Source organism: Saccostrea echinata, unplaced genomic scaffold (genome assembly GCF_033153115.1).
Source record: "Saccostrea echinata isolate AGI-Se365-2 ecotype Australia unplaced genomic scaffold, CSIRO_AGI_Sech_v1 ptg000005l, whole genome shotgun sequence".
Taxonomy (NCBI): Eukaryota; Metazoa; Mollusca; class Bivalvia; order Ostreida; family Ostreidae; genus Saccostrea; species Saccostrea echinata.
The window spans coordinates 207,752-226,942 of record NW_026889754.1 but is presented as its reverse complement, the minus strand read 5'-3'; the positions used below and the strand labels follow the sequence as shown (position 1 = coordinate 226,942).

Genomic DNA, 19,191 nt, shown 5'->3' with positions numbered 1-19,191 from the left:
TCTCGAAAAAAGGGCTGACCCCTAAAATAAGGAATCTAAAGGGGGCAAAATATTTTTCCTGATATCTCAAAAAGTATTGAGAATTTGTAATACTTCAAAGAAGCAAAGTTGTTCAACATGACAAGTAGCAGCTTACGAGATCATCAAAATGCGTCGAATAACGTCACTTCCGGCCAAAGAGGAAGTAGTAGAAAATATCTTATTTTCACAGATATTGGTACAGTGCTGCTGTCCCACAAGTTGACATGGGATGGGATTGGATAGGATTCAGGATTGAGGATTCACGATAGAAACATATTGTAGTTAATCCAATCCTATCCTATACCATCCTGTATCCTACAGCCAATCAGATTCGAGTAAAGGTTAATTCATATGTCAGAATAAATTACAGAAACGCAAAAGGATAGAGAACGTTTACAAAAGAATTATTTATAAAATCACAAAAGTAAATAGACTTTTTTTTTCTTAACACACATTTATTCTATTATCTTCGAGTAATATGGCGTACGTTCTAACCGTGAACGATCACCGGAAGAAGTTTCGCATGTAAACAAAGAAGAGATCGGACATCAAAAGATCGTATTTCTTCAGCATGTTTGGATGACTAACTCGATTCCTACTTGTGTTACAGTTCAATAACATGTTTCTCTGTTAAATGTGCTCTGTTTGTCTGGATAATTCCACTTGAACCGTCAGCGGCGGACAATAACAGATCATAATCGCAGTTGTTTGGTGCAAGATGATGTAAATATACTACACACTGTAAATGTGTGCATGTTTATACATATCTCTCCCTTTAAGCAATGTTTTAATGACTTGAACTATTAAAATTTTATTCTATTGTTATATACACAGAAATCGGATGTGGAAAAAAGAGGTTGTGTAGAAAGGGGAGGGGTAGGGAGGTTAAATATTTACAAATACTTTGTCACATGATCAGATTATTATACCTTTTTCAGTTTGTTATTGCTATATACTCATTTCCCTACTGTGGTTAAAAAATATTTTTTTTTCTTATCTGATTGCAATTTAAAATAATTAAATGCAGAATCAACATGTTCATTTTTTATGCTACTGTGTATAATAAGCCCACTCAGCACTTGCATGTACATTGTATGCATGACCTATTGTGAGTTAAACATAAAACATGTAACATAAATTAATCATTTATTATCTTCTTCATTTCAGAGAATGGTACCCAACTTTGCCTGCCCTCATTAGTCATCACAATATAAAGGATTTTACATTTAGAAGTAGGTATATGATCAGATTGTTCATTTTGTGTTTATGCATGTTTCATTAAAATACATAAAAATCATTATCTGAATATTTTTTGAACAAAATTGTCAAAATCATTAAAGCTTTAAAGGGTTTTTATCACGTTTCAAAATTTTTTGATATGACAAAGTTTACATGCTATTAAAATCATATATTTAAAAAGCTTTGCTAGAAAATTTATATTTTTGATATTTCAGCGATTCGAAGTTTGAATTTCTCAATATGCATATTTTGATCGCCGATGTTACGCGCCATTGCTCTGACGTCATAGGTGTCAATCCTGGTCAAGCGAAGTACTTATTGTGTATACAAAAGGGCTCATTTGTTGTGTCTTTTAAACCTGTTAGAAAATAACTAAGTGATAATTGAATAATTGACAACTTGTAAGGTATAATTTATGGCTTTATGGTGCACAAATGTGCATAAGAAAGGTTTTAGGAAGATTTTTTTCCCCACATTTCCTGGACTTGGTCGAGAGATAAAAGGGGGGCCTTCCTCTGCAAATGTGATGGCATTTATCTCCATTCAGAACAATCGTTTATGCCCGATCTATCACGATTTTTTTTCTGTCCTATAACATATTTTAAGGAAAGATACTTAAAAAAAAAATAATAAATGACAAACACGCATTTTTTTTTAAAGTCGCACAGAATCTAGTAGGAATGTTGTGAACTTCGTAATGGCGTACGGCGTCATTGAAGAAATGTCATTTCTAGTACATGATATTCACTGCTAGAGCTAATAGAAGATATACAGGATTTATTTATTTTATAATTAATTGAAATAATAATGAAGGAGAGTTTAAAATTCCCATATTTATAAATGTTTACGAAGTTAAACTTTAGTAATTCGTTCTATTTAGTTGAAGTCCCGAGTTGTCAACGGCTTTGTCTTTGGTGACCTCTCTCAAATTGTCGGCATAGTTTCGGGTTATTTCTCTCTGCTAGACGTTCATACCTAAAAGATTGACCGTCCATAACCAAAGGAATATAGTCTATGTCAATATTTCAACCGGCCAAACTGTGTATTCTATTTATTTAGCTTAAAAATCTATTCAATGTATTTTTTCTTACGATAAGCTTTAACAAGTTCTATTGACCATTGACACCTATGACGTTTCAGTACCACGTGACCCCTATCTAATTAGTGGAGATTTTTACTTCGAGGACCCTATATTACGGGCGTTTTATCGTCTAATTACGGTCGTTTTCAACATTATTTCATAATAAAACGATAATAATATGTTTCAAGAATATAATAGTGTTTCATTTTTAAGAAATTTAGATACGTGATAAAAACCCTTTAAGATGATATCAAGAAAAAGGGTTGACCAAGATTGGCGGAAAGTCTTTATTCTATAACCCTTTAATGATCAATATATTGTTACACATTACTGAACAAAATTGTTCGTATAAACAATTCATTTGTATCATTATATTTGAACGAAAATCTCATTCAAATTCTTATCTCATCTTATCAAAAATCGGACGGAAGACCCACTCGTTGCTCGCAACGAGATCGCATCTAGTTATTATTATTATCTGTAAAATCCAGTTTGCTAACATATTAATCTCAATTAAAAACGACTATCTTATCTACTCAGTATCTAAATATCTAATTAGACTTACCTAGGAATATGCAAAAGAATTTCTATCTAGCCATTATCTTCCACAAAATGCATAAAAATCCATATTATCAATTGTTATTATTAACAAGAATTTCTCAGTTCTTATTTCAATGTATTACAGCTTCCAGTCACAAACTCTATATAAACTGAGTAATTCAATTTCAGCAAGTCACAAAGGCCACCTCATCAAACTATTTTAAGGGACATAGGATACTCAAAAAAATAAAATAAAAAAAAAAAAATACAGAAATTTGTAACAGGGTTTATGTAGGTTTTATTATTGCTTAAACTTATTTTTTTCATTTTCCACAAATTTATGCTTTTATATATAAATTGAAATTTAAAAAAAAACAAACAAATTAGATACCCTTGAATAAATATAAATTAGCTCTAATTTTACCATATAGCATTCGTTTGAATCCAATAACAGTTAAATACAAGAATACTATGATAAAAACACTGCTTTCCCCTAATTTTAAGTACACTATGACCTTAATTAAGAAACTATATGTCTATCAGATGGTGGCAGTGTGAACCATGTGTGTGTGTGTGTGTGTGTGTGTAGGTGTGCGTTTGTAAACACCTTCAACTCAGCTCAGGTACTTATTGACACATCAATCAACTCACTACAGTTTTTCAAGTCACTACAGTAATCACTGTAGTGAGTTGCCGTTTTACGAAAAATGGGTAGTTCTCGATTATTTATGCCCAAAAAATCGAGAAAAAAAGTTGGTGTCATTTGACGGTTTACACCCGTATTTTCACACACCGACTTATGATAAAAAAATGGCCCTTACACACTTTACTCGGTTTTGATTCTAGCGCATGCGCAATGCAGACTAATACTATGGCCGACTTCCGGTGTGTAATGATCTCGATTTTTCTACAAAGCAACAAATGATCTCATCAGGTAAGTTAATTTTCTGTTGATTTTACCGTGAATTAAAGCGTTAATTACAAAACATCACATCGTTTCCATATACAAAGATATTAATCAATCACTGGATAAACATAGAGTATTTAGATTCCGTTGTTTATATGCCCTTGAAAAATTTATGTTCAAATCCCTTAGTTATAATCCACAAAATCAAACTTTAAGGTAAAAGAATTATTTAAATATATTTCCATATAACTTTAAATCCACTACATGGCCCAATCCATTTGTTAAGCATAATTTGCAGTCGTCATCGAGTCTAAGTTCGAATTTTCTCGAATTATTCATAATGTTGACATGTTTCTATTTCATGCACTCGTATCAATTAATTATGTTCAACTTATATAAAAAATTATACTTCATGTAATATATCAAACGTATCTGGTTCTTTGTTCTAGTTATGAACTGAACTGGAATTATCTCTATCCTTTATAGTCACACATATTGCCATCAACACATCTTCAGTTCAGAAGTTAAATAAATTATTTTATGAAGTTAGAAATTATTTATCTTATTTATCTTTGTCCAAGACATGCACTTCATTTGTAATTTATTCTTTATTTAAAAAAAAAAAAACTGCTTCAAATATGTATGATTACAAAAGTATTTAACAGTACGTTCTCACCATATAAGAATCACACTTTTCGATTTTAAATGTTTCTCGACTGATTTTACAGAATTTCAAATGAACAAATTCATTTAAATATTTTCTAATACAATGTCCCTGATGTATGTCACAATGGAACACCTACACATGTATTGTATAAAAAGAATTTAGAAAGATTAGATATCTTTATAATGGAGGTACGTGTATGATAAACTGTTTTGATCGGAAGGGGAAATGCATTTTTAAAATACTACGGCTAATGTAGACAAGATCAGAGTTCTCTTTCATCCAAAAATAAAGTATGCTCAGTTCTTCTTGTATGTGTCCTTAAAGCTGGTAAACTAATCAAAATATGAAAATCTGCAAGTTTTTGTACATGTATTCAGATTGGAAACTTTAATCATTAGTTGCTTACCTGTCCATGTAAAAGAAATAATTACAGTCTCTAGACTTGATGAGGTGTGATTACGGTAATTGTAAAATGTGGTTTCCAAGACTTTACCTTATTTATTCATTAGAGTTAGTGATTCATGTTCACTATTGTTTCCTCAGAAGGAGATGATCCAGGAATTCTTCGGGGGGGGGGGGGGGTCCATGCCCCCCCCCCCCAAAAAAAATCCAACTGAGAAATTTACCCAAAACTTAAAAAATAAATAGATAAATTTTAAAAAACGCAAACTTGTCCATCCCCCCCCCCCCCCCGAGAAAAACTACAATTTGAAAACTCAAAAAATAAATAAATAAATAAATAAATAGAAAATAAAAAAATAAAAATAAAAAAATATGAGTGGACTGGACTGGATCGGTGCATGAATTGCTAAACATTGTCCATCGTATATATAAAGAACTGCATAAATTTTACACTTAGTCTAATCAGGGACTATATATAGAAATATCTATTTGAACATTGTTAATGCCTCCCCCCTCCCCCCCCCCTCCATTTACCATGTTTATTTCTAGTAAAAAAAAATTGTCTGATTAACCTATTCTACTCAAATTTACTCAAGTAATAAACATTTTTTTTTTCTGTGTAAAATTTCATTCCGAGTCATCACCGGAACGAATTACTACTTAATCGTAACTGTTGTGGCGTGATGCTTGATTGTGAACCTAATAACATAGAAATACTTATTGGATTATACCTTCGATGTCATTCTGTGATTTATTTTAGTATGTAAATACCCCTCATGGTAAGTATAGAGTAAGAAACGTTATATAAAGGTGTAAATGACAAGTTCAAAATATTTACATGATAAACAAATCAGAGGTCATTCGAGTCACGTATAAAATTATTAAGTCATGCATGTGATATCAGTCAAGTGCAGATATTTCACAAAGGTTTGGTTGTGCATATATTTTAAACCTTTCACTGTGGTGTTTGTGAGCGTGATACGTGATACAGCTGTGATACCAACACGTAAAAGAAGATAGGCTAAGTGAGACTCTTGTAAATTCACATACACACACAAAAGATGTAAAGGTTGCTCCACACCTCTTCAAATTAAGGCTTTGCCACACTACAGCATGTACAAAGCTTAAAAAACTTGCATCGACGTACAGAAAGATTAACATACTCGCTGGCATATGCTGAAGGCTTGTGCCATGCACCATAATCATGATAATTGCACTGAAGTAAAAAAAAATTAAAATGGTCATTAAATCAACCATATTAGCACCAAAGTGTGCATTCAATTTTCCCTTGGCTCTGTTCATTGGAAAGATTTCAACATTATATCTTTTAAAGGAAAGCTTTGTTTTGTTTGTATGTTGTTTAACGTCCCTCTCGAGAATTTTTCACTCATATGGAGACGCCACCACTTGCCGGTGGAGAGCTGCAAATTTTGTCCTATACTCGGCATTTATGGCCATTGAGCAGTGAGGGATCTTTTTTGTGCCAGCACCTACTGCGACATGGGACCTCGGTTTATACGGTCTCATCCGAAGGACCGGTCTCCACGTCCCACAGTGGGATTTGAACCCGCGACGTAAGAATCAACTCCTTACTCCGCGACTCTAGAGCAGACGCTCTAACCACTGCGCCACGCGGGCGACTTTAAAGGAAAGGAATTGTATAGTTTGATATGTGCACACCCTAGATTTTGGAAATGTTAATTCTCTACTTTTATTGTTTTAATTACTTTCATTTTCAGATGTTTATTTTTTGCGAATGTGTGCATTTGGCCGGAAAACAATCTGACATTCCACCTTGAGATGTTATTTGAGAGTTGTTCCATCCTTAAATGTAAAGCAAGGATTTTAAACAGTGTGAGAAAAGGTTAAAATTGTCGCCTATGGCAAATGTATTGGTGGACTGTATACCCCATATATATTGAGTACGTCTATTGGTAAGCATGCTAAGAGAAATTCTACTTGTTAAAAAAATTGTACTTTCAGGCTGAGTTGAAGTTTGTAATTTAATAATATTATCATTTCCAATTGTTGAAATCTATGAAATACACAACTTTTATTTTGCTTAATGTGCATATTTTAAAACAAATCAAGTCGCAATATAGTGTCCTTCCAAAATTTTGAGGTGAAATAGACATAGTGTATATAGACACAGTTAAGGCACGGAACCCATATATGAAATTTAGAAAAGATGTACGGGCTCCACAGACCCAAGATATGGACACAGAATCTGAGGTTGAAAGCAAGGTGTTCTTGTGCACAGAAATCAATGTGTAGGCAAGGAATACTTGTCCCAAGAAGACAGTTTCTAACTTACAAAATTTGAATGAGGCAGATTTGGTTCAAACTATATACATGTATTTTTAATCTCACGGCTTTTTACATAGCATGATCATAACTTCCTTTGTGCAAATCAGATTAGAAGGATTCATGATCCTGAGCTAATATAGCTTGTGTCTTTCTTACTTTATAAAAGATACATAACTAATATACATGTATATCACTTGGAATTGTACTTAGGTCAACTTGAATGATTTTGTCACTTTTGAACTAAAAGTCTAAGTAAGTAAGTCTAATATAGAAGCCATTTGAAATCTTTATCCTTGGATGTTTCAATGCAAGCTGACAGACATTGAAATAGTCTTTGTTGATCAATGATGATTTAACCTAAGTTAACAATCTCATTTCATTTTGTGTCATCACATGATAAAGAAAGTTATGATTTTATTAAATTCAAATTGAACAAACTTAGGCTGAAAAAAAAAACAACAACATGTATTTCCCATAACCAAGCTGACCTAATTTTACCCACCGACTCTACTACTTTTTATTCCAAATCGAGATTTTGAATCATACTTTTGTTCATAGTAAAGTTTTCTCATAGTGCAGTCCATAAAATGCATGTCTCGTACACTGTAAAAACCTGTTTATCCAAGAGTCTTAAAGAGTACTCCTACTTTATATATATATATATATGTTTGTTTGTTTGTTTATTCATATACATGTATGTTTATGTACATGTATATGATAGAAAAACAATGTACAGAATAATTAATTGATGCTTTCAAAATAAAAAGTGTTGCTTGTGTGACGCAGTGGTTAGAGTGTTTGCTCTAGAGTCGCGAAGTAAGGAGTTGATCCTTAGATTGCAGGTTCGAATCCCACTGTGGGACGTGAAGACCGGTCCTTCGGATGAGACCATATAAACAGAGGTCCTATGTCGCAGTAGGTGCTGGCATGAAAAAGATCCCTCACTGAGAGCGGAGTATAGGTCTATGAATTTGCAGCCCTCCACCGACAAGTAGTGGCATCTCCATATGAGTGAAAATTTCTCGAAAGGGAATTAAACAACAAACAAACAAGTAAACAAAATTAACAGTAAAGTAAAAAAAAAAAGTTATTCCCTACTTACCTAGCCTAATTTTTTTTAGCATATGTCACCAGAAACACATAATTTTTTTCATTTGGCCTAATTAAGTTAAATTACTATAGAATTGTGCATTGAATCATTTGATTCTTAATAAGAAACTACTATAAATTGTTAAAATGATAGTGTAGATAAGTTCTATAAAAATGAATGTGGCACTCTCATTCATGTATTAATTTCAAACTTTAAAAATTCTAAAACTAATCAAATTAATAATGTAAAGCATTGTAAAGTTTGTATTCAGTCTCTATTTGGCATCTACAGCAACATCAGGGGATTCTCCAAGATCCTAACCCAGATCTAGATGAATTAATTAAGGCACATGCAGATCTCATGACTCCATATTTGGTTATTTTTTGACATGGTCGGTTTCCCAAATCAGGGTCTCCAGATATGGAAAATGGCACAGGTTTCTGGTACAGGTTTTTCAGAATCCATGAGTTCATGTAGGGAACCTAGCACAACTTTCTGTGAAGGGTTTATTTGTAAAACTGTGTTATAACTTATATGTTATATTTCAGTCATTATCCCATGCCTGTTCTTGCCTTGACCACTTTTTCGCATGGCCTTCTATACATATTTTACATATATAGGAGGAGAAATGCTAGTCTGTTACAGGTTTATGGAAGCTAAATTTGTGCCTGTGTTTAAACCACCCAGACAATTTCATATGGGAGTAACCCCCCCCCCCTCCCCCCTTATGAACATACAGCTAATTCTCATACCTCCTGTTGTTTACAGTTACATGTATGTAGCGAATAAATTCAATTAATGTGTCAATTTATATTATTTATTAATTCAAAGCTAAGTTGAATATATTTTTACATAAGGATTCAATATGTACACAAAAATTCACAAACGAGGTCGGAATCGGTATTCAGTCAAGTTCAAGTTCAAAGTGAAAGTAGTGTACTCAATGTACAGGCCGGCAGGGTCTTGCAGTATGTAAGTGACATGCATGTGTCATTTTATGAAGGGGTATAAATGAAAACTATTTTCATGGAACAGGATTACATGAATGAGGACATGTACATTCTTTGGAAGCAGTCAGTCAACTTATTCAAGTGTGTGTGAACATGCACACTAACATTTTTCATATTTTATTGATAGCATGATCGATACATGTATTAATTTTGTCTAATGTATTATTTGTCAGCATGGTCAGTAAAACATGCTTTTTAACTGTATTATTTATTTAACTAAACAATGTTGGGACTTAAATCAGTGCAAGATAAAGCAAATTCATAATTTATGATTATTTTCAAATAATGAACATAAATGGAACGTGGAACGTTTGTATGTGTGTAATGTCTGTCTGTGAATGTTTTAGGATGGGTGTTTTGTGATACTGAAGTATAACATCGATTTTTTTAGGTTCATGGTGATACAGGAAAACTTCAAGGTTCCTGCAGATGGTGTTTAAAACTATTGGCCAGTGAACAAACCCATTTAATTATATTTTGAATCTTCACCAGGAGAAAAAAGATGGCAGTACTTCTAATGCGTAAGTAGAATTGCTTTAAAAAGCTTCTTTTTTTTTTGTTTTGGGGTGGGATGAATGATTAAACAAATACATCATGTACATAAGCATTGAAATCCCTTTAATACAGGGTGTTTCAACAAACATGTCCTTCTTTTACTACTTCACATGAGTCCGTCAAAAAAGGAAAGATCAGTGTTTTGTAACGATTTATCTAAAAATAAACATTACAATGCAGTCTTTGCCAAATCTTTTTTTCAGTACATGCCCTTCGGGCAGTTTTAACCACTTATTATGCTAGCCCGAACAAATATTCACATGCCCAGAATTTTATCAAGTAATTTTATTCTTATTTGCCTTTTCATGGCAAGGAAATGATCTGAAATCCATTTCTATCAATCTATTGTCTAGCCATTAATATTGTTTTCAACCTGTACACTTTTTGTGTTTCTTTTGCAAAAGAGTTCCCTGGAAATCGTGGTAGAATAAACTATCGTTAAAATTTTATTTGGTGCTCCACTTCAGATGAAAAATCAGACTTTTAAGTACATTTAATGTTATTGGTATTACTTAATTTGATAATACGGAGGCTTAGGCCTCAGAATTCACATGCCCTTTGGGCTTGTAAGTATGCAATTTCCACATGCCCCCTTCCAATTTTACCAGGTCCCGGGCTTCGGACTCCCGGGATTTGTCGAAGACTGATTACAATGTACTTTTTATAGTTTTTTGAAAGTACATGAAGTGTTTTATTCCAAAGATTTTTAGCTCACCTGAGCCAAAGGCTCAAGTGAGCTTTTCTGATCAAAATTTGTCCGTTGTCTGTCGTTGTTGTTGTCGTTGTCATTGTTGTTGTAAACTTTTCACATTTTCATCTTCTTCTCAAGAACCACTGGGCCAATTTCAACCAAACTTGGCACAAAGTATCCTTGGGTAAAGGGGATTCAAGTTTGTTCAAATGAAGGGCCACGCCTTCTTCCAAGGGGAGATAATTAAGAATTTGTGAAAAATTAATGGCATCATTAAAAAATCTTCTTCTCAAGAACCACTGTGCTTGAAAATATGAAACTTATGTGGAAGCATCCTCAGGTAGTGTAGTTTCAAGTTTGTTCAAATCATGACCCCTGGGGGTCGGGTGGGGCCACAATGGGCGATCAAAATTTTACATAGGAATATATAGGAATAATCTTTAAAAATCTTCTTCTCAAGAACAGCAAAGCCATGATTGGTCATATTTATATGGTAGCCTCCTCAGATAGTGTAGATTCAAGTTTGTTCAAATCATGACCCCCGGGGGTCGGGTGGGGCCACAATGGGCGATCAAAGTTTTACATAGGAATACATAGGTTAAATCTTTAAAAATCTTCTACTCAAGAACAGCAAAGTCATGTTTGGTCATATTTAAATGGAAGCATCCTCAGATAATGTAGATTCAAATTTGTTCAATTCATGACCCCCCCCCCCCCCCCCCCCCCCCGAACCACTTTTTTATTTAAACTTTTCAACCTTTCAAGACTGAACTGAATTCTGCTTTTTCCTAGCCATAGTGCTCAGGTGAGCGATGTGGCCCCTGGGCCTCTTGTTTAAAATCTCGTGATCATGCAGGAAGTATGAGCATATTCCTGATCTCGTTCATTATACTCAAAACGTTTGACATCTTTATGTATCATACCCTGTACAAAATGTTCCACCTGGAAAAAGGCATAATCAAGACAGAATTCTCAGTAAAATTCCAGGCGTAAAACTTACTATAAATGTTAAAGCAATATAAGCAGAAACCAAGCGTTAACCAAGCGGAGACTAGCTGGAAATTTGAGGCGAAAATGTAATTAGTTCCGCCTGGAAATTGACATTCTGCCTGCATGGAAATTGAAATTCCACCTAGAATTGAAATAACAGGATTCCGCCTGAATATAGATTCCATTTAAACTGTCCAAAATATTTCTTTTTATAATTTCCAGCTATTTTCCCACTGAACTAAATTCAGCCTAGAATTTGATGACTGGAATCTGTTAAATTTAGGCGGAATCTCTGAGAGCCTGGAATTTGTGGATTCGGTGGAATACCCTTGGTGTCCAACGAAATTCTGGGCGGAATCCACCTTAATTGTTTGTACAGGACTAAATCATAATCACTAAAATGTTTAATTTCACATCAGTCAGTCGTAAAATTAAGTGCCAACTTGACTCAGAATTACCTTACTACCTGCTAAGATGCTAGAAAGCTAAAAATACATGCAGGGTTTTCTAGTATATGTTGTTGAAAATCGTAATTTATTCATTTTGTTCTCCAGAAATTTTTATTGGTCTGTTGGGACTTACTAGCGACAGATTTTATTAGTCCAAATGAAAATGTATTAGTCTGATCAGACTAACGGACTAACATTAGTGTTGAACCCTGACATTAAAATATCTCAGGCATATATTTAGTCAGGCCATGCTTACACTGTATAAAACATGATGCTGGAAAGTTGAATTGAAAATTTAAGTCTCCTTTATCAGTCTCTAACAAAAACTTTTAACTAAATCAGTAGAATTAATTTAAAATTCATAGTCTTTCCGAAATGTTTAGACTTTATATTTTGCAATAATTACTTAAGTGTTCATTATTGATATCCCTTATCTTAATTCCTGAAACTGACAAATCACAGTAGCCTAGACGGTAGTTGTTGTCGGTACTCGCATTATAATCAATAGGTCCCTGTTCAATTCTTGTTCCTAGCACCTTGTCAATCCAAGATGTTTGAAATAGGTAATGAGATTGTTCGATTACTAAGCTGTGACTCTATAAGTGAAAGATGCATGTATTTTAAATGAAACCTTAAAAATCAAGGTCTCATTTCATGGTAGGCAAAATAAAAAAAAAACCTCCAGTGTTAAGCTACTAGTATACATTGTAGTGAAACCAAATATCGAAATTTTATGATATGGTGTCATATGTTGTTTTTTTTTTCAACCACAAATTAAATCCCCTCAAATCATGAAAATTTAAACCAGTGAAAATAACCAATTTTGCATTAATTGAGAAACTTGCATGTATTTGAAAGCTTCCTGAAATACCAGTAGTGTAGATTCAAGTTTGTTCAATTCATGGACCCTAGGGGTAGCGTAGGGCCACAGAAGAGGATCAAAGTTTACATGGAATGACAGAAACATGATTTAAATTAGTCATATTTATTTTATCCATGTCCTTACCAAATTTCTGTTGCACTTTTCTCAGCAACTACTCATCGAAGGTGCTTAATATATTAGCACGCTCTCTGTTTAGGCATGCCATATGGTAGGATGTATTTTTGTAGGAATCCCATGTTAACTTCCTGGTTATCCCTCCATCTGTCCGTACTAAATTTCCATCACAGTTTTCTCAACAACTGTTAAGGATGATGCTTGAAAGTTTAGCACACTTTTAAATTGTTTAGGCATGCCATATGGTGGGATTCATTTTTGTATGAATTTGACGTCAACTTCCTGTTTACCCCTGTGCTTGTCCGTACCAAATTCAAATCAGTGCGGGAATTATAATTACTAGTGAGCATTGGCTCGATCACAGACTTCTTGTTTTCTATTTGATAGGAATGTCTTTTACTTTAATTAGCTAAAATACTTATTTAGTTCTTCACAAATATTCTAAGAATGTTCTTTTTTTATAATATGTGTAACCATTACTGTTTCTTGAGTCAAGATTTTTTTAATTTATTTTATTGGTATTTATTTCTACTAGAAGCAGCTACTAGGGAAGATTTAATGAAGGAAGATGAGGAAGTGGAGGAAAAGCTGAAGAACAAGGAGGACAAGGTGAAGAAAGGACAAGGTTATTACATTATGTATCTCACAGTATTTTTACAAAGCCCTCTCAAATCCTGATTTATATAGTTTTTTTGTAAAACTTAAGAATGAATTCTTATTTAGTTCTTGATCCTTAAATATAAATGAAGAAGGTAACAATTTTTACAGGGCACAGTGACTTGCAGTGTGTGTCATGTAACATTATTACAACATCTATATCATGGGTCCATAATTTTGAGTAAGTCATTCATCAACCACTTTATCTGTACTGGAAACCATTTCTGAGAGGGATGAAGTGATGGAAGATAATGAGCCAGAGGGTGGAACGGAAGAGAAAGGGAAAGAAATAAAGAAAAAGGCAGAATGAAAAAGGACTAGGTAATTATTATCACAATACCCCCCCCCTTCCCCATCAATGTATTTCTTCAAGTCAACAAAATTACCCTGTACTTATCTTATTCTTTCATAAATATTTTGAGAAAAAATATCAAAACATCAACTTTGACTGGATGTAGTGACTTGCATGTGTGTAATTAGCTATGGTCGATACAATGACCTTGTCAGCAAAAACAATCTTTCATTACATGTAAGTCGAATGTGGACTGATGTTTTTAATACTAATTGTTTGGCCATTATTTACACATTGAATTGTCTGTTTACACATTGAATTGTCTACAGACTTTTCTGTTTTCCCGATCATGACAAGGAGCACACATCAAATGTGAATGATTGGCAGAGGATGTTTACTCCTATATTGCACCTGATCCCACCTCTGATGTTTTTAGTGGTCCGTGTTTGCTCCTGATTTGTATTTTTTCTATGGACTCTTGAGCTTCGTTATCTCCATAATTATATGATTGTACAGTGAAAACTGTCTAATCTGACACCTGTGCAATCCGTCACACTGTAAATTCCAACGTTAAATTTCATTCCCATTTTACTTTTTTCTATGTTTTTTTACACTGATCAATACGACGCCCTATCTATTCCGACAAAACGTTTGTCTCCCAGTGTATGTCGGATTACACAGGTTTCACTGTATGATTAAGTGGTATTTGAGTACTCTTTACTGGAACCCAGGAACATCTTTATTTTTTTTTACTTTGTGTCATCTAGTTTAAGATAATGAGATTGGACTGTATATAGGTAATTCATCATGAAAAATGTTACATGTTACATGACTATGCCCTGACTTTACCTTAGGCTGAAAATGTCGATCAAGACATATTTCTAGTCTTCTTTGCAAGTACTTGTAAATCTGTTCAGTCATGTTTTTTTTTTCTTTTGTGTGAATTAAGCTGCACACTTTGAAACTTTGAATCATAACCTTGTTAATTGATGCCTGTTATAGGGGAAACGTTATTTCTTGACCAGGCTTTAATAGCAGCAAGAAATATAGGTGAATTTGAGGTCATGGAAATATTTTAGGTAATAACAAAAGTATGTATTTCACATTCTAGTACCAAAACGTTTCTGTCGAAGTCAAGCAGGTACATGAAAACGAATAAGTTACTAACCACTCTTTTCTCAGATAAATCACTAAAAAGGTTCAGTATGCCAAGATTTTTCATGAATCTGGTAAAATCCGAAACTTGACAAATTGAGTTTTTGTCAGTTTAGTAGTTTATCGAATTGGATTTTTTTTTTTACAGAACTTGCAATAGAAGAAAAAGTTGAGGAAATGAAGAGGAAGAAATTGAAGATGAAAAGAAGAGCTCTGGGAGGAAAAAAGTGAGCATAGAGCAGTTATTTATATCATTTTACATTTTATTGCTGCATTATCAGATGCCGTCTGAATCATAAACTTTATCTACTGATAAAGATGATGGGCAAACAAGGCAAGTAAATGCCTATTGTGTGACAAAAAAAGATGTAAAAAGTTAAATCTTAATCATGTCAAAATTTTCTTTGATACTTCATGTAACATTATTGTATACATTATGTAAAATCTTTGCAATTTGCTACAATCTTATAACGATTAATATTATTGATCTATGAAATAGCAGATACACACCAAAAGAGGGCAAAAATGGTCATTTTTTCCTCCTATATCATACTTTACGATTAATATTATTGATCTATGAAATAGCAGATACACACCAAAAGAGGGCAAAAATGGTCATTTTTTCCTCCTATATCATACTTTTTAAATATGAGTAGGTCTTCACTCCATATTTTGGTAAGATTATACTCGAAGCATATTTAAAACTTTTCCTATTTCGTTTGACAAAAACATGGTGAAATGACCAACTCTTCTAAAAATAGACTTTTATGTCACAACTAGTGATGGGAATTGGTAAGAATTTCATAATCGATGATCAGGCTACTGTAACTAACTAATTATCAATTATAATCGGACATTTACAAAGTCTGTCAATTTTAGTTTATTAAATGGTAAGAATGGTTGAATAACTACTTTCTGTGGTGGTCCAGCTGTAGTTGGAATAACTGTGTCTCGGAACAACCCCTAGTCCTTAGGACAATATTATTTTAATGACAGAATGTTCTATCTAGTCAAGCTGGTTCTACGCTCATTTTGTAGAATCCAAAGTACGTCCATACTTAGGAATGAGCGTTGTTACCCGGGTATGAATACAATGTCTCTTTGTCTGTGCCATTACGATATGCATATAAGTTAATAGAAAAGTTGCGGCTGGAATATTTGGCTTAAAAACTATTACGCTTTTAAAATAAAATAAATAACCCGATTAATCAGAATAAAAAATTTGTAATCGAGTGCTTGGATTATGCCAGCAATCGACTGATTTTCGATTATAATCGATGATTGGAACACCACTAGTCACAACAACATTCATATCATGGTTTGACATTAACTTTTATGAGTACTAGTTCAGTTGTGCTACTTCCCATAATTTTTACTAGCTCTGACCATAAATTCACTAGCCCTGACCAAACTTGAAAATTTTCTATTTATAACCTCCTATTATAATTGGAAAAAAGTTTTGAAACCATACTACAGTGTATCTCTCGCATGTGTTCATGTATACATTTTGACAGACTGTTGAGCCCATAGGTAGCAGCCCAATGAGTGAACATGCTAATGTTATAAGCTTTAAAGAACATTAATTCAAGGAACTTAAATAAAATTATTACCGTAAATATACATGTAAATAAATTAAAAACTATAATAATCAATGAATATTTATACCAAATGATACTGAACAAAGCTGAGGTTTCGATTGTGACTTGTCTATTACAGCCGGTCTAAAAAAAATAGCAATTGTGTCATGCAGGAAAGTTTTCTTTTTCAGAGCAATGGCTGTGTTTGCAATCTGAAAATTAAGAAAATTTCTTTAAAAAGTTTTTAGTCAGAGCATTTATTTGAAAGACTGAAATGAGAGTTAACATTTATTTCATCCACACAACCAGTCGGGCAAGTTATTGAACATTTAACATGACGGACCATGCATTTACTAGACTGGGTCAGTCAGACGTGCCTTAGTGTCAAACCCTGCATATCTTTCAGAAATATATTTGAAATCCATTTAGTCAAGAGCCACATTTTTAAACGTGATTTACATATGTAAATGCCCATTTTTGTCATGAACTACATGTATGTAGTTTAGTGGTTAGCATGTTAGTCTCTTAGAAAAAAAACTGATATTCAGGATTTAATTTCATTGCTTGGGTTTCAACCCCTAGAATACCACTTTTTTTTTTTTTATCATAGAATGATTTTTGCTTAAAGAATTTTCCACAGAAAAGTTTTGTTTGTAATATAATGTTATACCTTTCAATAAGAAGAACTTTACTCTAAATACTAAACTCAGTATTTGAATATGACTTTTATACATTTGAAGCTATAGGCTTTTTGCATGCCTTGTTCACCCATCTCCTTATGCACATTATGAAACATGTAAAACTAATTATTACATATTACTGTTACTTGGTAGACTTTTAGTGTAAATAAAATTAGGTCTTTCATTTTACTCCATTTATTAATATATGTTACTAATGAGAGACAGATAAATATACAGGAAAAGCTAAATGAATCTAATTTGTGTAGCTTGTTGAATGTTTTCATTTATAATATTCTTATAAGTGACTTGCTTGGATACATGTTTTCATTTTGAAAAAATCCTTATTTGTCTAGATGCATGTATTCTGTTGTGAGTACTTATATAGTCCTAACTATAAAGATTCCAATCTTTTGATATGTAAATTATAGAACAAGATGAGATTAAAGTTTGGCACTTTAAACTGGAAAGCTTGATAGGAAACCATAAAGGCAAGGACAAAAGAAAAGGATAACTCAAAATTTCAGAAAGTGTTTGTTAAGTTGTGAATATACTTTTCGCTGTGTATTCTTTTTAGTGCCTTTGTCGGAAAGCAATGTCCGCTAATTCAAGTACAACGCTAAATGTCTTGCACAAATACACATAAAGAAGAACATTAACAAATGCTCTAAATCAAATCTCCGCTAACTTGCTCAATAATCAACTTCTGCCAAATATCGTACACGCTAAATATTATACATTTACAGTAATTCAAAAAGCTAGCAAGTTCTAAAGGATAATCATGTAATACAAATCAAATACACAAAATGTTAACTAGCTGTTTTAGGAATTTTAATTTTAAAATTTATTCTTGTCCTTTTGCTTTTAAAGAAGTGTTGTTGTGTCTTAATTAAGATTGGAAACTTGATCACTGATATATATTTATTTCATTTTTATGTAAAAGCTTTAATGGTTCTATTATGTAATTATGTATTTCAGTTCCATTTGTAAGATGTGTGGACAAAAGAAAAACAGCCATAGAGTGCCAATGTGGAGTGGAATAAGTCAGTATGACTTAAACATGGTCAATTGAAGTGTTTGAATGCCCCTCCAGAAAGCAGAACAATCTTTGAATTTGCAGGAAAGAGTATAAAATTTCCTGTTAAAATATCATAACAGCTAGACAAAGATTAAATAACAACTACATGTACATCTAAAGAATTCTTTTGTCATAATAGTGATTCATGTGCTAGTACATGTGACAAGTGCTATAACGACCTAATATAAGTGTGTTTTAGGAGCATGTTGACTCTATTGTAAATGTATTGACTCCTTATATGACCTCATTTATATATAACATTATATGAATGGTAGTGTAGTGACTTGAAATGTGTGTTAGTAGTATAGCTCGTTATGTGTGGTAATTTTGTTATTTGTTTTACATGTATGATTATAGTACATATAGTATGGTGACTCATGTGTTGGGAATTAATGTATAATTTCATGTGTGTTACTGGTATAACTCATAATGTGTGTAAATATTGTTTTTTGTATATTAGTAGTGTAGTGACTCGACATGTGTGTAAGTAGTGTAGTGACTCGACATGTGTGTTATGAGTGTAGCTTATGATGTGTGGTTATTTTGTGTACGTATGTAGTATGGTGACTCATATGTGTTAGGAATGTATAATTTTATGTATGTTACTGATATGCCTCATCGTGTGATTTAAAATGGTTATTTGTAATGTATATATTAGTAGTAAAGTGACTCGACATGTGTGTTAGTAGTGTAGTGACTCGACATGTGTGTTAGTAGTGTAGCTTATTATGTGTGGTAATTTTGTTATTTGTTATGTGAGTTGTACATGTAGTATGGTGACTCATGTGTTGGGAATGTATAATTTTATG

General features: G+C 33.0%; 1 long non-coding RNA gene across 1 annotated transcript; it reads left to right on the top strand.

Moving 5' to 3' along the window:
• The first annotated feature begins 9,720 nt into the window (after nucleotides 1-9,720).
• LOC133179949 (uncharacterized) lies at nucleotides 9,721-18,726 on the top strand. The gene is made up of 5 exons (XR_009720205.1): nucleotides 9,721-9,785; nucleotides 13,482-13,571; nucleotides 13,715-13,924; nucleotides 15,199-15,277; nucleotides 18,283-18,726. It is a non-coding gene; the product is annotated as an uncharacterized LOC133179949 (long non-coding RNA).
• Nucleotides 18,727-19,191: the final 465 nt, after the last annotated feature.